Genomic DNA, 22,969 nt, shown 5'->3' with positions numbered 1-22,969 from the left:
AGTGCAGTGTGGGGCAGAATGTGATCTGTAGTGTGGTGCATGCAGTGTGGGGCAGAGCCGGTGTATGCAGCGCTGTGCAGTGCGGTTTAGTACGGTGCGGTGCTGTGCAATGTGTGCAGTGTGGTGCTGCACAATGTGATCTGTAGTGTGGTGCGGTGCAGTGTGGGGCAGAGCAGGTGTGTGTGCATGCGGTTTAGTGGCGGTGCTGTGCAGTGTGCAGTGTGGTGCTGCACAATGCAGTGCTGTGCAGTGCAGTGTGGAGCAGAGCGGGTGTATGCAGCGCAGTGCGGTGCTGTGCAGTGGGGTTTAGTATGGTGCAGTGCTGTGCAGTGTGATGCTGCACAATGTGATCTGTAGCGTGGTGTGCAGTGCAGTGTGGGGCAGAGAGTGTATGCAGCGCAGTGCGGTGCTGTACAGTGCAGTGTGGAGCAGAGCGGGTGTATGCAGCGCAGTGCAGTGTGGTTTAGTACGTTGCGGTGCTGTGCAGTGTGGTGCTGCACAATGTCATCTGTAGTGTGGTGCTGTGCAGTACAGTGGTGCGCAGTGCAACACGTAGTGCAGTGTGGTTTGGTATGCTTCAATGTGGTGCTGTGCAGTACAGTGGTGAGCAGTGCAGCGCAGTGTGCAGTGTTGTGCAGTGTTGTGCAGTGCAGTGCTGTTTGGTGCGGTGCTCTGTGGCACTCTGTGGTGCTGCGCAGTGCAGCCCAATGGGGCTTGTGCAACGTGGTGCTGTGCAGTGCGACATGCAGTGCAGCGTGCCTCGCGGCGCCGTGCAGTGCAGTGCTCTGTATCACCGTGCAGCGCTGTGCACAAGCGACACATCCACATGCATGGAGCAGCCACAAGCCCCACGCAAAGCCCGTGTGCTTAAGCACCCATGGGTGCACATGGGTACAGCCCAGAGGCCGGGGTGAGGGGCTTGATGGGTGTTGTGGCACCTGTGTGCACCCAGGGGGCAAAGGGACGTCGCCAGGGGCATGGAGGCGTCAGTGTTAGAGGCAGAGGAGCTGAAATGTCACTGTTTCCCCCAAAACCTTGTTCTGGGACGTGCTCAGTGTCAATCTGGGCTTTGCTCAGGGCTCTGCGGCTGGGTTTGACCACGGCTGGGGGGAATGGGGGCTCTTCAGGCAGGGTTTCACCCCAATCCTGGCAGCTCAGCCCGTGACAGCGTCACAGCCACCAGGGACTTCCTTTGGGATGAAGCCATCGGATGGGGCTGGGATGAAAGCGCTGCATTGATCCCAGTAATGAATTGCTTGTTAGTGGGATGGCTCAAGTCAGGCCTGGAGCTGGGATGGAAACCACAGCCCTGATGGGGAGGTGATGGGCAGAGCTGAGCTCTGCAAGGGGAGGAGAGACGCTGAACCCAGGATCCTGCATCCTGGAACGCTGTGGGGAAAGGGTCCGTGGGGGAATCACAGCCATGCACAAAGGGCAGCGTGACCCATGGGTGCAGAGTCCTGCCCATGGGGCTGAGGTGGGTGTCATGGAATCAGGGAATGGTTTGGGATGGAGCTTAAAGCTCCTCCAGCTCCAACCCCTGCCCGGGCAGGGACCCCTTCCATAGAGCAGCTTGCTCCAAGCCCCTGTGTCCAACCTGGCCTTGAACACTGCCAGGGATGGGGCAGCCACAGCTTTCTGGGCACCCTGTGCCAGCGCCTCAGCACCCTCCCAGGGAAGAGCTTCTGCCTTATCTCCAACCTGTTTCAGTCTGCGCCCGGTCACGCAGCCAGGGATGTTCTGCCACCCACAGGGACCCGGACACGCTGCAGAGGTGGGGCCGTGTGAGCCCCATGGATCTCAACCAGGCCAAGGGCAAGGTCCTGCCCCTGGGCTGGGGCATTCCCAGGGCAAACCCAGCCTGGGGGAGACCGGATGGAGCAGCCTGAGGAGCAGGACTTGGGTGCTGGGTGAGGAGGAGCCCCCATGACCCGGCTTCAGTGTGTGCTTGAGCCCAGAACCCCCCCGTGTGCTGGGTGCACCCCCAGAGAGTGAGCAGCAGCTCAGGGAGGGGATCCTGCCCCTCTGCTGCGTGAAGGGGAGACCCCCCTGCAGCCCTGATCCAGCTCTGGGGCAGCAGCACAAGGGCTCTTGACAAGGGGCTGCCCCATCCCTGGTAGCATCCCTGCACCCCAAACCCACATCCCTCACCCTGCTCCGGAGCATCCCTCGGGACCCCGACACGAGGCACCCACGGAGCCGCCGCGGGGAGATCCACGTATGAAATTTATTTAGGAAACCAAAACCCACCAAAAATTATAGAGTAAGAAAGGAGGAGGAGGGGGGGAAGGGGAAGGGGAAGGAGAAGGAAAGGAGAAGGAGAAGGAGAAGGAGAAGGAGAAGGAGAAGGAGAAGGAGGAGAAGGGGTGGAAGAGAACAGGAGGAGGAGGAGAAGACTGGGAGGAGTGGAAGAACAAGGAGGAGAAGGGGAATGAGAAGGAGGAGGAGGAGAAAACAAGAAGGGGAGGAGGAGAAGAACGAGAAGAAGAAGGGGAAGAAGAAGGAGGAGAAGGGGAAGATGAGAATAACAAGGAGGAGGAGAAGGGGTAGATGAGAATAACAAGGAGGGAGGAGAAGGGGAAGATGAGAATAACAAGGAGGAGGAGAAGGGGAAGGGAGGAGAAGGAGAAAAACGAGAAGAAAAACAAGAAGTACAGAAGGAGAGGAGGCAAGGAGAAGGGGAGGGAGGAGGATAAGGAAGAGGAGAAGGAGGAGGAAGAGAAGAATAAAGAGAAGAAGGAGACAAAGCGGGAGCAGGAGGAGCAGATTCGCCTCCTCGGCTCCGCTGGAGCCCAGCACAAGCAGCGCCGCGAGCGGGGCGCGGAGGGAGCCGGCGGAGGCTCCGCCGCCCGGCATCCACTGGGATCTGCCCGGGAACCGGGGAGCAGCGCCCACCAGCGGCAGGGGCTGGGAAAGCGGGATGCGGCCGGGGACCGGCGCTCCGCCGCCGCGTGGTACCCGGGATGCGGCACCCCAGGCGGGATCCGCATCCCCGCATCCATCGGCACCCGTCTGGGGTGTGAGGCTCCCTCACTGGCTCCGGGATGCAGGTACCGGCTGGATGAGGAACTTTGGTCCGTGACCACGCTGGTGTCACACCAGGGATGGAGCCACCCTCCTCCTCTTGCAGTGGGGGGGGGTTCGCTGCTTGTGGGATCATCCATATCCCCCCTTGTGTCATCTCATGGTGGCCAAGGGCTTGGGGGGTCTTGTAGGAGAAGCCAGCAGCCAACGTGGTCACCGCATGGGTCCTACCAGGGTTTGGGCAAAGGCATCTCCGAGTAGGTAAGGCAAAAGGAATTGAGTTCTCTTTGTCCATGACGAGGTTCTCCTGATGCTCCCATAGACACGTGTGCTCCAGGGCACCCCAGGAGACCAGGCCAAGCTGCCCTTGATCCTGGTGGGACCAACCCCATCGGGACCAACCCCAGTAGAGCCAGGACTTCACCGTGCTGCTTCCATCACCTTCCTCTGCCGTGGTGGTGGTGACGGAGCCATCGGCTCCCATGGGCTGGATGGAGCAGCCAGAGGGGCTCGGTGCACCCCAATGCCTCATTCCTGGCTCCCCCTGCCCTGGTTCTCCTGCTCATGGCTGGTTTGGGTGGCTTTAAGTGGGGTGACAAAGACCTGGAGGGACACTGTGGGGCTGATGGAGCAGAGGGGTCCACACGTATCTGGTGGTGGGGCTGGGGGGACCATGGGGTGGCCAGAAGGGTCCATGCATGGTGATTGATGGGTTAGAAGGACCACAGGAGACCATCGGGGTCCATGCATGGTGGTTGGTAGGACAGGAGGGACCACAGGAGGGCATCACTGTCCATGCATGGTGGTCAACAGGACCACAGGAGGATGGTGGGGTCCATATGCATCAGGCAGCAAGGCAGGAGGGGTGGTGGGACACTGGCAGGGTCCATGCATGGCCAGAGGGACCACAGGAAACCACCAGGATCCATGCATGGTGCTAAGTAGGACCAGGGGGGCCACAGGAGGCCATTGCTGTCCATGCATGGTGGTCCGTGGGACCAGAGGGTCCATGGGAGGATGGTAAGGTCCATGCATGGCAGTTGATGGGACCAGAAGGACCACAAGAAGCCATCAGGGTCCATGCATGGTGGTCTATAGGACCAGAGGGGCCACAGGAGACCATCAGGGTCCATGCATGGTGGTCTATAGGACCAGAGGGGCCACAGGAGACCATCAGGGTCCATGCATGGTGCTCTGCAGGACCAGAGGGGCCACAGGAGACCATCAGGGTCCATGCATGGTGGTCTATAGGACCAGAGGGGCCACAGGAGACCATCAGGGTCCATGCATGGTGGTCTATAGGACCAGAGGGACAATGGTGGGGTCCATGCATGGTGGCCACAGCGGGGTGATGCCATGGACGGGTTGGTCACTGGTGCAGCCACTTGCAGCAAGGAGGCTCCAGGATGGGCACCATGGTGCTGAGCCACAGAGACACCACGTGGTGGGGACCAATCCTGCAGCCTTGGCACGGGTGTAGCCCTTGCAGGGGTCATGGTTTGGTGGGACCAGGCTGGGTGAAAGACACGGGGCCTCCCATGGGTGATGGGGGGTTAGAAGCAGGGGGGTTCTCCAGTGTGGTGGGGCTGGATGCAGGCAGAGCATCGCCATGGTCATGGGCATCCTGCCCCAGATGCCTCCTCTATGTAGATCCAGCCTCTTTCCATGGGTCTCATCCTGGCTCCTCCATCCCCAGCACTCCCATCCCACCTCCCCAGCCTTGGCTCCACCTTTGGGGTCCGTAGGGATGTCCCCACGCTATTCACCCCATCACCAGCACTCCCATTGTCCCTCATCCCCCTCCATCCCATTGACCCCATTTCAGGTGAGAACCCTTTGAGGGTGCTTCCATTGAGGACATCGTCCCCGTTGTCACCCTATGGAGACAAAACCTGCAGCCTTAAGGCAGTTGAAAGCACACCCAGCCCTATGGCGTCCCCATAGTGTCCCCACAGGGCCCCAAGGCAGAGTCCCACCAAAGAGGGCCCCAAGGTGAAGGTGACACCTGAATGAACACCCACAGGAAGGGGACAGTCCCCGCTGGAGGGGAGGTGGGTGGTGGCTGAGCCCTCGCCATGGTGCTCCAGTCACTGTGTCCATCCCCACCACCCCACAACCTCCTCCCCGTGGGCTGGGGGGGACGGGACGGGACCATCCATGGTGTCCCCCCCGTCACCCCCGTCACTCAGCCCCTGCCATGGGGTGTCCCCCCTCGGGCTCCAGGCATCCGTTGAGCTGGGGGTCGTATTCCTCATCCAGGAAGTCCAAGGAGTTGTTGCTGGGCAGGCCGCGGATGGTGAACTTGTGGGACACCTTCGTCCACTGCTCCCGGTTGCTGGCCACCCTCTCATAGAGCTCCGATGCCTTCGGGAAGAGGTCCTGGAGCAACCTATAGGGGGAGAACCCATCAGCGTGGGGCTGAACCCGCCGAGGTGCGACCACGCCGCTCGGGAGCCCCACAGCGTGGGTAAGACCCAGCAGCCACGGGGGTGCTCACTTGTAGATGGGCATGGCGATGTGCTCCATGAAGCTGATCTGCAGCTCCGGGATGTAGGCTTTCTCCCGGTCCATCATCTCCAGCGGGCGGTTGCCCATGGCCTTCTCCTGTAGAGATGGTCAATGGCAATGGTCATCCCTTCTCCAGTCAGACCATCATGGGATGGCTTGGGTTGGAAGGGAGCTTAATGCTCATCCAGTTGCAAACCCCGGACATGATGGGGGTGAGGATGGGATGGGAATAGACAGAAGGATAGAGATGGGGATGGGGACAAGGATAGGGATGGGGACAAAGATAAGGATGGAGATGGGAACAAGGATGGGGATTGGGACAAGGACGGGGATGGGGAAAAGGATGGGGATGGGGACAAAGATAAGGATGGAGATGGGAACAAGGATGGGGATTGGGACAAGGATGGGGATGGGAACAAGGATGGGGATTGGGACAAGGATGGGGATGGGGAAAAGGATGGGGATGGGGACAAGGATGGGGATGGGGACAAAGATGGGGACAAAGATAAGATGGAGATGGGAACAAGGATGGGGATTGGGACAAGGATGGGGATGGGGAAAACAAGGATGGGGATGGGGAAAAGGATGGGGATGGGGACAAAGATAAGGATGGAGATGGGAACAAGGATGGGGATTGGGAACATGGGGAGGGGATAAGGATGGAGATGGGAACAAGGATGGGGATTGGGACAAGGATGGGGATGGGGAAAAGGATGGGGATTGGGACAAGGATGGGGATGGGGACAAGGATGGGGATGGGGACAAGGATGGGGATGGGGACAAAGATAAGGATGGAGATGGGGGGAACAAGGATGGGGATGGGGACAAAGATGGGGAGATTGGGACAAGATGGGGAAAAAGGATGGGGATGGGGACAAGGATGGGGATGGGGACAAAGATAAGGATGGAGATGGGAACAAGGATGGGGATTGGGACAAGGATGGGGATGGGGACAAAGATAAGGATGGAGATGGGAACAAGGATGGGGATTGGGACAAGGATGGGGATTGGGACAAAGAAAAGGATGGGAACAAGGATGGGGATAGAGATGGAGATGAGGATGGGAGTAGAGATGGGGATGAGGATGAGGATAGGGATGGGGATGGGGATGGAGATGGGGATGGGGAGAAGGATAAGGATGGAGGTGGGGCCATGTCAGGGACCCCTTCCATTAGAGCAGCTTGCTGTGTCCAACCTGGCCTTGAACACTGCCAGGGATGGAACACCCATAACATCTCTGGGCCAGACCTCCCTGCTCCACCTCCCACCTCACCCAAGCCCCTTTGGTGCTTGCCAAGAGCATTGGCCAAGCCCAAGCCTTGGTGCCACCTACCAGGTCACCCTGGGAGAAGAACTCCTTGTAGATCAGCTCCTGCAAGGGACAGGCTGTCAGCATGGAGGGGTGCACACCGGGGTGACCCCCCCACCCCATCCACCCCCAGACCCCTCTCCATGTCCCCATGAGGCTCCCGGCATGGGGAGCTACTGCGTGGCCATGGGGTCCCTTCATGGAGGAACCACTTCCCTAGGACATGATGGGGGGCGGGTCGGTTCCAGTGCTGGGGGACATGCAGGTGCTATGGGGCAGCTCCTAAGGGGTCAGCCCCACGGTGGGACGCTCACCGCAATCTTCCTGGTGGTCTTCCAGCCCTTGGTCTGGTCGGAGAGGTCGCAGGAAGTCATGAGCAGGCAGAGCAAGAGGCTGTGGTGCTGCTTGTTCTTGGGGTCGTAGCCCACTGTGGGGCTGGGGTTGGGGGGCTCAGGAAGGAGCCCCACAGCCCCCATCACCCCTTGCATGAGGACTATGGGGACCAGCGGTGCCAACTCCCAGCCTTGGTGGGCTGAGGTCCCACCACAACCCCTTATCCCGTGGTCTTCACCTTCTGCCATCTTCTGGAGGTCCTTGAAGATGCGGAGGTGATGCGCCAGGTCGGTGGCCAGGATGATGTCCCTCATGAGGTCCAGCATGCGCTGGTAGTCCTGCAGGGCCAGGCAAGGTGACTACCAGCATCCCAAGAGCTGGATGCAGGGACGGGGAGCTCCGGTGGGATGTGGGATGCTCCGCGTGGAAGAGGGACCAAGCTTTGGGGCTCACCTTGCGGGAGAAGTGGTCAAAGATGTTGCAGCCTTGGCTGTTGAGGATGGCGATGGCTTGGGCAAAGTGATGCCGCTGCAGGAGGAGACGGGACCATGGAGCAGGCAGGGTGCAGGCAGGGTCCTGCCCCACCACCACGGCCAGGGTGGACCTTACCTCCATGACGGAGCCCTCTGAGCTGTACAGCGCAGCCAGGACTGATTTCTGCAAGGCAAAGAGGTGGGATCCATGGGGTTATGGGGGTGCAGAACCCCCCGGGCCCCGTCTCCATCCCTGTCCCCACAACCCCTGCGCGTCCCAGCGCCGGGCTCGGCTCACCGAGGCCACCTGGAAGGAGTTATTGGTGCCTCTGTGGTCCAGGTCGTGGCACATGCAGGAGATGAAGAGGGCAAAGATCTCGATGTCTCTGAGATGGGGGAAGGAGGGAAACTGAGGCAGGCGGGAGGGCAGGGAACACCCCATGGGGACAGGGCACGGGGACGGGCTCCAGCCTTACTCCAGGTAGTTGACGAGCTCCAGGTTCTTGTAGAGCAGGTAGCAGAAGTGGGAGACGGAGAAGGCGTGCATCCAGTTGTGGTACGGGGGGTCCCGGTAGCCCTTCTTCACCATCAGGCAGAACCTGGGGGGGGACACAGGGACATGGGTTGGGGGGGACTTTGTACCCATGGGGACCTTCACTTGGCTGGGTGGACCCCGGCAGGATGGGATGGGGATGGGGATGGGGAGAAGCATAAGGATGGGGATAGGGATGAGGACAAGGACAAGGACAAGGACAAGGACAAGGACAAGGAGGGTAAGGATAAGGGTAAGGATAAGGATAAAGATAAAGATAAGGGTAAGGATAAGGATAAGGATAAGGATAAGAGTAAGGATAAGTAAGGGTAAGGATAAGGATAAGGATAAGGATAAGGATAAGGATAAGGATAACGAGGAGAAGGAGAAGGAGAAGGAGAAGGATAACTATAACAAGGAGAAGGAGAAGGAGAAGGGTAACAGTAAGGGTAAGGATAAGGATAAGGATAAGGATAAGGATAAGGACAAGGATAACGATAACTATAACGAGAAGGATAAGGACAAGGACAAGGAAAAGGACAAGGACAAGGACAAGGAAAAAGGACATAGGACAAGGATAACAACAAGGACAACAAGGATAAGGGGAAGGATAAAGATAACAAGGATAAGGATAAGGATAAGGACAAAGACAAGGAAGATAAGGATAAGGATAACAACAAGGATAAGGATTACAACAAGGATAAGGGGAAGGATAAAGATAACAAGGATAAGGAGAAGAATAAGGATAAGGATAAGGATAAGGATAAGGATGGGGATGATGACAAGGATGAGGAGACGGATGGGGACCCACCTGGTGAGCGTCTGACGATCCATCTTGTAGGTGTTGATGAAGTTCATGTCCTGCAGCATGCTCAGGATGGCCTGGGGAGGGGACAGGGGGGTGGCAGCGGGTGACAGTGCCCAGCAGGGTGTTGTTCCACCCCCCCCCGGCAGGCAGCTGCATTTTGGGACCATCCCCACAGTCCTCACCATGGAGGTGTCATCCTCGGGCAGCGAGCGCGGGGTGTAGGTGAAGTTGGCGAAGTTGGGGTCGATGGTGGCCACGGGCTGGATGCCCTCGTTCAGCAGCTTCGTGTACTCATCATCCGACACCTGCGGCGCGAGCAGGTCCCCAGGGGTCCCCACGCTGTCCCTGGGGCCACAGCATCCCCGGGACCCCTCCGCCACATTGGGTCACCACCGCGGGGTGGGGTGGGGGGCACCATGGTGGTGGTGGGGGGGGTCCCAGCTCGTGTCCCCATCCCTGTCCCCGCGTCCCCTCACCTTCATGTGGTACATCATCATCTCGTTGGCCAAGTGGCTGCGGTACTGCGCCTCGTTCACCTTCTTGTAGAGCAGAGACTGGGGGGTGGGAGGGGGGTTATGGAGCTCTGGAGGGGACCCCAAAGCCTCCCAGTACCTCCCAGTCAGCCAGCACATCCATGTGTGCCCTCCCCATCCATCCCTTCCCTTCCCATGCCATCCCATGCCATCCCATCCCATCCATCGCATCCCATTCCATCCCATCCAATTCCATCCTATCCCATCCTATCCCATCTAATCCCATCCATCCCATCCCCATCTTATTCCATCCCACCTCATACCATCCCATTCCCATCCCATCACATCCTATCCCATCCCACCCCATCACATCCCATCTCATCTCATTCCATTCCATCCCATCCCATCCAATCACAATCCGTCTCATCCCATCCTATCTCATCCCATTTTATCCCATCCCATTTCATCCCATCCCAATCCATCTCATCCCATCTCATCCCATTTTATCCCATCCCAACCCATCTCCTCCCATTTTATCCCATCCCATCTCACCCCATCCCATCCCCTCCACCGCTTATCCCCAAGGAACGGGGACCACACAATGTCCCCCCATCATCCCTGTGCTGTGCCCCCCCGGCTCCCCCTCGCCCCCCGTTGTTCACCCCTCCTCATACATGGGCGATGCTGATGCCGCAGTAGATGGAGAAGGCGGTGGCCAGGTCCTCATCGAACTTGCTGAACCAGGGCCCGTTGATCTTGTTCACCAGCTCCGCCACCCCGATCACCTCTGCAGGGAGACGGAGGGGCACAGGGGCAGGATCAGGCCCATGCCTGGGGACAGGATGGGGCCCCTGGGCTGCAGACGGTGATGCTGGGGACAGGATGGGGCCCAGGGACAATGGAAAGAGGGTGGTGCCCGCAAGCTGGGGACAGGATCGTGCCCCTGTGCTAGGGACAGGATCACACCCATGCGCTGAGGACAAAGCTGCGCCTGTGCGTTTGGGACAGGATGGTGCCCATGTACCTGAACACTGCTGTACCCATGGCTGGGGACAGGATGGTGCCCATGTACCTGGAACACTGCTGTACTGGGGACAGGATGGTGCCCATGTACCTGGAACACTGCTGTACCCATGGCTGGGGACAGGATGGTGCCCATGTACCTGGAACACTGCTGTACCCATGGCTGGGGACAGGATGGTGCCCATGTACCAGGAACAGTGCTGTGCCCACGTTCTGGGGACAGGATTGTGCCCATGGGCTGGGGACAGGATGGTGCCCATGTACCAGGAACACTGCTGTGCCCATGGCTGGGGACAGGATGGTGCCCATGTACCTGGAACACTGCTGTACTCATGGCTGGGGACAGGATTGTGCCCATGTACCATACCAGGAACACTGCTGTGCCCATGGCTGGGGACTGGATTGTGCCCATGTAAGAGGGACAGGATTGTACCTGTGTGCTATGGCCAGGACTGTGTCTGTGTACCAGGGACAGTGCTGTGCCCACGTTCTGGGGACAGGATCATGCCCCATGTGCTGAGGACAGCATCATGCCACTGGAATGGTACCCAGATGCTGTTGACAGTGCTGTGCCCACGTTCTGGGGACTGGATTGTGCCCATGTAAGAGGGACAGGATTGTACCCGTGTGCTATGGCCAGGACTGTGTCTGTGTACCAGGAACAGTGCTGTGCCCACGTTCTGGGGACAGGATCATGCCCGTGTTCTGGGACGGCACCGTGCCACCGGAGCGGTACCCAGATGCTGTTGACAGTGCTGTGCCCACGGGCAGGGGACAAGCCCTGTGCCCATGCGCTGAGGGACAGGACGGCGGCCACATCCTTGGGCCAACATTAGTGCCCGTGTGCCAGGGCCGGATGCTGCCCCCACGCCCCAGGGCACCCTTCCACCACCACACACGGACCCCATCTCCCACCGCGGGCGCCGTCCCCGTGCCCCCAGCAGCCCTCACCCTGGCTCTCGTTCTTGATGGGGAAGCAGAGGATGTTCCTGGTGCGGAAGCCGGTGCTGTCGTCCACGCCGCGGTAGAAGAGCGGGTGGGAATAGGCGTCCTTGGATGTTGAGGATCTTGCCGGTGGTGGCCACGTGCCCGGCGATGCCCTGGTCCGCGGGGATGCGGATCTCGTAGCTCTGCAGCAGGGACACGGATTGAGGCATCGTCAGCGCGCCTGTGGTGGCACCGAGCTGTGCGCTGCGGGCCATAGGGAGCCGGGCTGAGGACACTGGGGCTCAGCCTGGAGAAGAGAAGCTGTGAGGAGACCTCAGAGCAGCTTCCAGTGTGTGAAGGGGGCTGCAAGGATGCTGGGGAGGGACTCTTCATCAGGGACTGCAGTGATAGGACAAGGGGTGATGGGTTCAAACTGAAACAGGGGAAGTTCAGGTTGGAGATAAGGCAGAAGCTCTTCCCTGTGAGGGTGCTGAGGCGCTGGCACAGGGTGCCCAGAGAAGCTGTGGCTGCCCCATCCCTGGCAGTGTTCAAGGCCAGGTTGCACACAGGGGCTTGGAGCAAGCTGCTCTATGGAAGGGGTCCCTGCCCGTGGCTTTAGATGAGCTTTAAGCTCCCTTCATCCCAACCCATTCCCTGATTCCACATCACGCTGGGGACAGGGCCCCGGGCACCCCCCAAGCCCCCGCCTGCGCTCCCTGCGCTCACCTCATCGTCCACCACTCCTCCAGCAAACACTTTGGCCACCAGCTCGTGGCTGAGCCGGTCCAGCAGGAACACGGAGCATCTGGAACAGACGCTGACGCTGCTGGCACCCGTGGGGGTCCCAGCACCCAATGGTGTCACCCACACCCCCACCCCCCCCCCCCCGTGCCCCCCCAGGGGCTCACTCACATCTCGGCGTTGCTGAGGTTTCGCGCCTCGGTGATGATCTCCTGGAGCAGAACGGAGACGTCGTCTGCGGGGAGGGGGGGTCAGGGAGCCGGGGCACGCAGGGACTGCCCGAGTACCTCCCCCCCGCTTCCCCTGCCCACCCATGCTGTGAAAGGGGGGGCTCTGCCTGCACCCCCCCACTGCAGGGGCATGGGAGCATGCGTGTGGACTTGTATGTGTGTGCATGTGTGCGTGTGTGTGTGCACATGTGTGCGTGCATGTGTGTGTGCACACCAGACGGTGACAGAGCCCATGCAAGTCGGCAGCAGCCTGTGCAGCGTGTGTGTGCAGCAGTGCATGTGCATGCAGGGCATGTGCGCGCAGCAGTGTGAATGCAGCGGTGCAGGTGTGTGTGCATCAGTGCATGTGCAGTAGAGTGTGTGTGTAGCAGTGCATGTATGTGTGCATGCAGGGCATGTGCAGCAGTGCATGTGGGTGTGCACCAGTGTGTGTGCAGGCAGTGTGCAGGCAGCAGTGCTTTGCGTGTGCAGCAGTGCGTGTGCGTGCAGCAGTTCATTAGTGTACATGCAGCAGTACATACATGCAGCAGTACATACATGCAGGAGTGCATGTGTATGTGTGGCAGTGTGCGTGCAGCAGTGTATGTGCATGCAGCAGCGTGTGCACAGCAGTGTATTAGTGTTCATGCAGCAGTACATACATGCAGCAGTGCATGTGTATGTGTGCAGTGTGCCTGCAGCAGTTCATGTGCGTGCAGCAGCGTGTGCACAGCAGTGTATTAGTGTTCATGCAGCAGTACATACATGCAGCAGTGCATGTCTATGTGCGGCAGTGTGCCTGCAGCAGCACACGCGTGTACACCCATCCCTGCGTGCACACAGCGCTCCGTGCTCATGCCGTGTACACCCGTGCAGCAGCCAGTGCAAGCCCCCGGCCACCCCCCGTGACCGTGTCCCGGCAGCACCCTCAGCGCTGCTCCCGCACCAGCACCTACCCAAGTGGGTGAAGAGGTTCTTTGCCACCTGCAGCAGCGCCTGGCGGGGACAGAGGGGCCAGGGTCAGCACCCGCCGCGACACGGGGCACACGCGTGTGCTTGGCATGACACGGCCTCAGGTGTGCTCCTCACCTGGCACTCGCACTTGAGCTTCTGCTCCTTCTGGAAGGCCAAGGTGCTGGTGAGCACCGTGGAGGTGTAGCAGAAGCAGTGCTGGATCTTGTGCTCGTCCGCCTCTGTATAGCTGCAGGGGGGGACAAGAGCCCAAGGGGGACACCAAGACAGAGCCCTCAGTAGGGCCCAGAGCGAACGGCCCAGCCCTCGCCCCACGGGGGTACCCAAAGGGCACCTGGAAGGGGTCCGGGTCCCCAGCTCACCTCTCACCGCTCAGCTTGTTGAAGGCGCAGGCCAATGCCACCACCTGGGAGGTGGCGCGGCTGATGACGGGGACGCAGAGCATGGAGGTGACCTCGCAGCCCAGCATGCTGCTCAGCTGCCTGTGCTCCTCCTGTGGGAGCAGGGGAGATGGGCGCCCCGTGGGACACCGAGGGGGACACTCACACAACCGTGTCCCCATCCGGGTCCGGGATGGGACCCACCTCGCTGATGTCCTTCAAGGTGATGGACTTCTTGTCCTCCACCACTTGCCCCAGGCGCCCGAAGGTGAGCTGCGTGTGGAGGGGACGGGTGAGCCCGTGGCACCCATTGCCCCCCAGCCCTCATCACCCCACTCACCGAGAAGCTGATCTCCTCCTCCAGGACACGGTCCCCCACCACCTACAAGAGATGTGGGGAGGAGAACCCATGGGATGGTGGCCGAGCCCCATGGAGATGGGTTAGGGGGTGCAAGAGGCCCCATAGGATCAGGGTGGGGGGATCACGCTGGGACCCACCTGGCAGAAGAGCTGGTGGTTGTCCTCGGACACGAGCAGGAGGCAGCAGCACAGGGACTGGGTCTCCTGCTTCAGCTGGGGGGGGATAGAGAGGGGGTCACCACTTCAATGGGGCCCAGGCCCCGAAGGGGAGGGTCTGACCCTTTGTCACCTCCCTGGGTACCCACAAGGGCCACACAGGACCAGGTGCCCCCCTAGAACCTCTTCTTGTGGCTGGAAAGGTTCACCCTGGTCACTGGTGATGGTGAGGACAAGGCTGTTCACCCTGGTCACTACTGATGGTGAGGACAAGGCTGTTCACCCTGGTCACTGTTCACCCTGGTCACTACTGATGTGAGGACAAGGCTGTTCACCCTGGTCACTACTGATGGTGAGGACAAGGCTGTTCACCCTGGTCACTGGTGATGGTGAGGACAAGGCTGTTCACCCTGGTCACTACTGATGGTGAGGACAAGGTTGTTCACCCTGGTCACTGGTGATGGTGAGGACAAGGCTGTTCACCCTGGTCACTGGTGATGGTGAGGACAAGGTTGTTCACCCTGGTCACTGGTGATGGTGAGGACAAGGCTGTTCACCCTGGTCACAGGTGATGGTGAGGACAAGGTTGTTCACCCTGGTCACTGGTGATGGTGAGGACAAGGTTGTTCACCCTGGTCACTGGTGATGGTGAGGACAAGGCTGTTCACCCTGGTCACTACTGATGGTGAGGACAAGGTGATGGTGAGGACAAGGCTGTTCACCCTGGTCACTGGTGATGGTGAGGACAAGGCTGTTCACCCTGGTCACTACTGATGGTGATGGGTGAGGTGACAAGGCTGTTCACCCTGGTCACTGCTGATGGTGAGGACAAGGCTGTTCACCCTGGTCACTGGTGATGGTGAGGACAAGGTTGTTCACCCTGGTCACTACTGATGGTGAGGACAAGGCTGTTCACCCTGGTCACTACTGATAGCAAGGACAAGGCTCTTCACCCTGGTCACTACTGATGACTTGAAGGTTTTCTTTGCTTTGATGGACATTCTATGTGGGGAGGGGGGATAAAACAGGGTGTCCCAATGCTGGGACACCCTGGGGACCATGGGGTGACTACTCACATAGTTGACGACCTTGAGTTGGAGCGAGGCAGCATCCAGGTCATAGAGCTCACCTGCAGGAGGGGCGAGAGGGGTTCAACACCCAGCACCGCCCTGCCCTGCACCCCAGCCCTGCTGCCTGCCCCCCCCTCACCGCAGAGCTGCAGGATCTTGCAGTCCAGGGCACTGTAGCTGCTGTTGGGCACCTTCTCAGCCTTGGCCAAGGAGGTCTGGGAGGAGCTGGTGGAGAGGCTGACCTGGGGCCAGGGCTGCAGCTTCTGCAGGGCCTGCAGGCGCCGGAACGCTACCAGGGTCTGCGGAGGGACAGGGACAGCGGGGCTGAGAGCAGGGTCCCAGGGAGGGGTGGCAGGGACCGGGGTGCTGGGACCCATAACGGAGCCGGGGCACTCACGTGTCTCTGCAGCGCCCGCAGGTTCTGCTCGTCCAGGTCACTCAGCTGGCCGCAGTGCACCTGAGGAGGGGTTGTGGGGTGAGGAGCTCGGGGGCTGGGTTTTGCTCTCACCCCAGAGCCCTGCCCATGTGCCCGTGCTCACCAGGATGACGCACACCACAGCCCCGCTGTCCTTGTCCACCAGTGGCAGGATGAGCACTGGAAGGCAAGAGAGGGGTGGGACTGGGGAAACCAGGGGCTGTGGCACTGAGCCCTCAGGTTCATGTTCCCTCCATGATCTCAAAGAGTCATCATCCATCCACCCATCCATCCAACCACCCATCCATCCAACCACCCATCCATCCATCCATCCATCCATCCATCCATCCATCCATCCATCCATCCATCCATCCATCCATCCAGCCAGCCAGCCAGCCAACCATCCATCCATCCATCCATCCATCCATCCATCCATCCATCCATCCATCCATCCATCCATCCCTCCATCCATCCATCCATCCATCCATCCATCCATCCCCCATCCAACCATCCATCCATCCATCCATCCATCCATCAATCCATCCCTCCCTCCCTCCCTCCCTCCATCCATCCATCCATCCATCCATCCATCCATCCCTCCCTCCATCCATCCATCCATCCATCATTGCACCCATCAGTCCATCCACCCATCCATCCATCCATTCATCCATCCCTCCACCCATCCATCCCTCCCACCAACCATCCAACCACCCAACCAACCAACCAACCAACCAACTGCCTGTCATTACACCCATCGGTCCATCCATCCATGCATCCATCCATCCATCCATCCATGCATCCATCCATGCACCCATCAGCTCATCCGTCATCCATCCTCCCACCAATTCACTCATCCTCCCATGTACAGAATCCCAGAATCCCAGCCTGGTTTGGGTTGGAAGGGACTTAAAGCTCCTCCAGCTCCAACCCCAGCCAGGGGCAGGGACCCCTTCCACTGGAGCAGCTTGCTCCAAGCCCCTGTGTCCAACCTGGCCTTGAGCACTGCCAGGGATGGGGCAGCCACAGCTTCTCTGGGCCAACCTGGTCATCCATCCCTCCATCCATCCATCCCTCCATCCATCCATCAACCCATCCACCCCTTCATCCATCCCTCCATCCCTCCCTCCACCCATCCCTCCATCCCTCTCTCCCTCCCACCCTCCCTCCCTCCCTCTCTCCCTCCATCCCTCCATCCCTCCTTCCCTCCATCCATCTCTCCCTCCCTCCCTCCATCCATCCCTCCCTCCGCCCCTCCATCCATCCATCCGTCCATCCCCTCTCCCCCCACCTCAGCACCCACCTTGCGTTCCAGGGGCCAGTGGTGCTGCCAGGGGTCCCAGCTGCTGGCTGGGGAGCTCGGTGGGGGGCAGCCCCCCACATTCCAGCCGCTTCTGCTTCCGCACCGCATCCCTGCGGGGACACGGACACCCTGAGGCACCCAGGTACATGTGTGTCCCTGCACACACCCAGTGCCCTCCACGTGCTCTTTCACACCCAGGGAATTCCCTGTGGGTCCAACCTCATCCAGGGGATGGGTGTAGGGACAGCAACAGGAAGGGGACAGGGATGGGACAAGGATGAGGATGAGGATGGGGATGTGAAAGGGGATAAGGATGGGGACAAGGATGGGAATGGGAATGGAAAGAGGGTGGCAGTGGGGATGAGAATGAGGAAGGAGAAAAGGGATAAGGGTGGGAGAAAGGTGGGGAGGAGCACAGAATGAGGACGGGGACCAGAGTGGGATGGGGATGAGATGAGGAGCAGGAGGTGGATGGAGATGAGCATGAAGATGAGGATGGAAATGGGGATGGGGAAGGGAAAGGGAAAGGGCATGAGGATGGGGATAGAGACAGGGATAGAGACAGGGATGGAATGAGCATGGGGTCAAGGAGGAGGATGGAGATGGCGAAGAGAAAGGGGACAGGAATGAGGCTGTGGGTGTGGATGGGATGAGGATGGGGACAGGTCCCTGACCTCCCGCACCCAGACTCAGGTCTGCAGCAAGGAGGGGACACGGTGCAGGGCTGGGGGGACAAGGGTCTGCCCAGCCCTGGAGCCTGCTGGTCCCCATGAGACATCAGGCATTCCACGCACACACGTGTGCACACACCCCCTCCACACACGTGTGTGTGCACACAACCCCTCCACACACACGCGTGTGCACACACCCCCTCCACACACACGTGTGTGGCACACAACCCCTCCATGCACACACACATGTACACACAACCCCTCCACGCACACGCGTGTGCACACACCCCCTCCACACACACGTGTGTGCACACAACCCCTCCATGCACACACGTGTGCACACACACACCCTCCATGCACACGCGTGTGCACACACTCCCTCTATGCACACACACATGTGCACACAACCCCTCCATGCACACACATGTGCACACACCCCCTCCACGCACACGTGTGCACACACACCCCCTCCACACACACGTGTGCACACACAACCCCTCCATGCACACACATGTGCACACACCCCCTCCACACACACACATGCACACACACAACCCCTCCACGCACACACATGCGCACACACCCCCTCCATTCACACACATGTGCACACACCCCCTCCATGCACACACGTGTGCACACACACCCCTCCACACACACGTGTGTGAACACACACACACACATGTGCACATCCAACCCCTCCATGCACACACACGTGTGCACACACCCCCTCCACGCACACACGTGTGCACACACCCCCTCCACACACACACATGCACACACACAACCCCTCCACGCACACACACACACACCCCCTCCATGCACACACACACCCCCTCCACACACACGTGTGTGAACACACCCCCTCCATGCACACACATGTGCACATCCAACCCCTCCATGCACACACACGTGTGCACACACCCCTCCACGCACACACGTGTGCACACACCCCCTCCATGCACACACGTGCACACAACCCCTCCATGCACACACGTGTGTGCACACACAACCCCTCCATGCACACGTGTGCACACACCCCCTCTATGCACACACACATGTGCACACACAACCCCTCCATGCACACGCGTGTGCACACACAAGGGCCGGGCTCACCTGAGCTTCCCCTCGGCTGGCAGCTCATGGGGGGGGTCATCGCAGATCAGTCGGGTTTCCCCCTCCAGCAGGTAGATGTAGACGTGCTCCTGGGGGGGGAGAGGGGCTCTGGGGCACAGGGACCCCCAAAGGGACCCCCCCACCCATCCCATCGTGGCTCAACGTGTCCCTGCGCGCACACATGCAGCCGTGCGCTTGCACATGCGTGTGTATAGAGCTGCACACGTGCTTGCACACACATGTACGTGCAGCCCTGTGCGTGCTCACACGTGCATGTGCACGCTCGCAAACACCAGCGCTATGGGGTCACCCCCAGCACTGAGCACCAGGGCCACCACTGGCACCGAGGTCACCATGCACACACGGGCCACCAGCACCTCTGGGCTATCAGCAGCACCAGGGCCACCATGAGCATCAGGGACACCAGCAGCACCCCAGGGCCACCACCAGTGCTGGGGTCACCAATAGCACCAGGGCCACCAGCAGCATCCCAAAGCCATCACCAGCACCAGGGCCACCAGCACCATCCCAAGGCCATCACCAGCACCAGGGCCACCAGCACCATCCCAAGGTCATCACCAGCACCAGGGCCACCAGCACCATCCCAAGGCCATCACCAGCACCAGGGCCACCAGCACCATCCCAAAGCCATCACCAGCACCAGGGTCACCATGAGCCCAAGGGCCACCAGCACCAGGGTCACCAGCACTGGTGCCACAAAGTCATTAGGGACCCTGCATCTCCTGAGGGACTCGGAGCTCTATGGAGAGGTGGCCGGTGAGGACCAGGGTCTGGTACTCAGGAAGGTGACCCCAAGAGCCAGCTTACCCTAACACAGCAACCAGGGCTCTGTCTGCAGGGAGGCCACTGAGGTGGGCTGGGGAGGACACCCCGTGTGGAGCTCAACCTCAGTACGAGTCAGCGGAGAATCCCCCACCTACCACTGCAGGCAGCAGCGAGACCAGCGCATGGCGGAGGGAGTCCCTCAGGCCTGAGGCATCGATCACAGCCCCCAGGCTCAGCAGCGCGTCCTGGGGAGAGAGCAGAGCACGGAGACAGGGGGGTTAATGGGGCCTGAGGCCACGGGGATGGGCACCAGGAACCGGCTCCTCCCATCGGTCCCCAGGAACCCCCCATGGCACAGAACCTCCTTCACCCAGAGGGTGTCCAGCTCAACCAGCTCCATTCTGGGGTGAAAAGGTCTGGTTTGAGGCAATGTCCAACACGGGAAGGAGATTCGGGGTTCCCAAAAGTGGAGGAGGACATGGACGGGGCATTGGGATGAAGACAGGGGGTGGCAGGAGGTGACCCCAGGAGCTGGCTCTGTGGGACGGTGGCCCTAAAGCCACGCTGATGGACACAGGAGGCATGTCAATGGCCATGTCACTGCGGGCTCTATTCCTGCCTCCACCCCTTGTCTGGAACACCAGGACAAGGACAATGCTGCTACAGGAATAGGTGGAAGCTCCAAGCTCTGGTCCATAGGATTTGCTCTTCCTTCAATCCCTGTTTTCCGGCGGCTCCAGGCTCCATCCGAGCCCCAGTGCCACCCTCCGGACCCCGTCCCCATCCCTGCACCCCCGGCACCCTGGCTGGGACCATCCCGGGAGCATCCTTGGCTATGAGGCCGGATCCAGGCGGGATCTTCCATCCGAAGCCTCGGACACCGGATGTTATTCCAACAGGGCCGCATCTCCAGTCACCTACTCACACTGGAGACACATGCACTGTAGAATACAGCCAGGCCTTGGTGTGGGTCCATCCCCACGTCCCTCTGTCCCTCCGTGGCGGCTCAGCATCCCTGCTCTCAGCAGCGGGAACACGGAGCAGATCCCGGCGTATCCGGGAGCATCAAATGCCAGCGGCATCCTCGGCACGGGGACGGACAGATGCAGCTGGATGCGGGTGATGCTTTAATAGGGCCGGGAATCCGGGGCCCACCCCGGAGGCGGGGGGGGGGGGAAGCTGAGGGAGCTAAAAAAAGCCATTCCTGAGATGAGGAGAGCAGCGGGAGCAGGCGGGAGGGTTTGATGCATGGGGCGGGGGGGCTCAGGAAGGGCATCCCGCTCATCCCACTCATCCCACTCATCCCACTCACCCTGCTTGTCCCACTGGTCCTACTCATCCCACTTATCCCACTAGTCCTGCTCATCCCACTTGTGCTGCTTGTCCCATTTCTCCTGCTCATCCCACTCATGCACCCCATTTATCCCACTCATCCCGCTCATCCTGCTCGTCTCGCTCATCCCGCTTGTCCCACTCATCCCATTCATCCCGCTCCTCCTGCTTCCATCCCAGCTCCTCCATCCTGCAGCTATCCCATGCTGCCCATCCCTGTGGATGCTGTGGACCCATGTCTGGGGCTCTGCATCCCTTTGCTGTTCATTGCTGAGCAGGGATTCAGCGCGCAGCCGGAGCCTCCACCAGGACACATCCCATTTATTGCCATAAACAGGGAATCCTGATGGCCTCGGGCCAGGCTGATCCCTGTATCCCCATGCCAAGGGCAAGGTTGAGGCAATCCCAGGACAAACACAGGCTGGGGGGAAAGGATGGAGCAGCCTGAAGAGAAGGACTTTGGGATTCCCATCCCTGGCAGTGCTCAAGGCCAGGTTGGACACAGGGGCTTGGAGCAAGCTGCTCTATGGAAGGGGTCCCTGCCCGTGGCAGGGGTTGGGGCTTGGGGGAGCTTTAAGGTCCCTTCATCCCAACCCATTCCATGATCCCCCCAAGTTCCTCCTCCAGATGTGGAGGGGGTCCCTGCTCTACCGGGATGCAGCACGCACCCACTACATCCTTCCTCCCCAGTGGGATGCGGGCACAGCATCCATCCCCCTGCACCCCGAAACCAGGCAGGGAGCATCCCCAAGGGCCAGAGGCACTGGAATTCCATCTGCACCCCTGCAAGGAGCTAACTAAGGATGTAATCAGCTTCCCAAATCCAGGCACTTCCATGAGCTGAGATTCTTCTCTATCCCTTTGGGGACCACACTTGGGGTCCCCCATGTTTTGCTCAACACCATGACCCCCATTCAGGCACCATCCCAGTTTGGGGGCTCAATTGGGAGATATGGGATTGGGGGGGGGCTCTCCAGATCCATCCCCAGCTCCATGGACACTTGCTGGGATCAGTGCTGGGCACACCTCCCTGGTACAGTGGGATGCTCCAGTGCCTGGCGGGGAGATGTCACCCCATCCTGTCACTGGGATGTCACTGGGACTCACTGTGCTCATCACAGCCCGGGACCTATCCCATGGGGTCAAGCTACTGCTGCTGCCTGTTCCTGCTCCGCATCCCACTTCCCTGGAGGCAAAGCAATCTCAGCGCTTCCCAGGAGGGCAGGGAGTGGTAACAGCTTCCCTGGTGCGGGGGAAGCATCTTCCCGCTGTCAGAGCAGAGCTCGCACCCTCATCCCGGGATCTGCTCCATAGGATAACACCCCCTGGAAGTGGGATGCCCGGAGATGGGCGCTCAGAGAGATTTGGGGTGAGATCCAAGGCTGGGTGCAAGCAGCAGCTCCTGGACCCATCCAGAACCAGGGGGGCAGGGGATGGATGTGGAATGGGGCTGGGAATCACTGACAGCTCCAGGAGCTGGGATGCTGCATCCCTGTCCTGTCCCATTCTCTATCCCTGTCCCATTCTCTATCCCTGTCCCATTCTCTGTCCCCATCCCAGTCTCCATCCCTGTCATCGCCCACATCCCTGTCCCAGTCTCCATCCCTGTCTCCAGCATCCACAGGACCACCCTGGCACTGCTGTCACCTCTGCTCTGTCCTAGGGGGACGGGGACACTGCTCTCACTGTGCCTGACCCCCAAGTGATGGCCCCACACTGACCCCCGGTGTCCCATGGGACCACCATGGCACAGCACAGCCCCACATGGCGCAGACCCCTCGGCAAAGCCAAACCTCTGGAGTTTTCCCTATGGAAAATGGCACCTATTTATTTCCCACCTGGTTTTCTTTCCCTTTTCCCTTAGGAGAGCGGCAGCAGCATCCCAGACCCAGCCAGGGAATAGAGGGGACCCCCACACACCTTATCCCAGCCTCCTCCAGCTCCAAGGGATCCCACTGGGATGGAAAAGCATCTTTCCCAGCGGAGGGAATACACCCACAGCAAAATCATGTTTTTTTCATGGAAGAATTCATTCTGGATGTGGAATTCTGGGA

The 22,969-nt window shown here is 60.0% G+C and overlaps 1 pseudogene; it reads right to left on the bottom strand.

The window, feature by feature from the left end:
- Nucleotides 1-5,190: 5,190 nt before the first annotated feature.
- LOC130595715 (cGMP-dependent 3',5'-cyclic phosphodiesterase-like) lies at nt 5,191-20,665 on the bottom strand (annotated as a pseudogene).
- Between the last annotated feature and the right edge of the window lie 2,304 nt (nt 20,666-22,969).

This window comes from Pezoporus wallicus, unplaced genomic scaffold (genome assembly GCF_028554395.1).
Source record: "Pezoporus wallicus isolate ANWC-B61680 ecotype Strahan unplaced genomic scaffold, APGP_CSIRO_Pwel_v1 contig_12720, whole genome shotgun sequence".
NCBI lineage: Eukaryota > Metazoa > Chordata > Aves > Psittaciformes > Psittacidae > Pezoporus > Pezoporus wallicus.
This window is presented reverse-complemented; position numbering and strand designations above follow the sequence as displayed.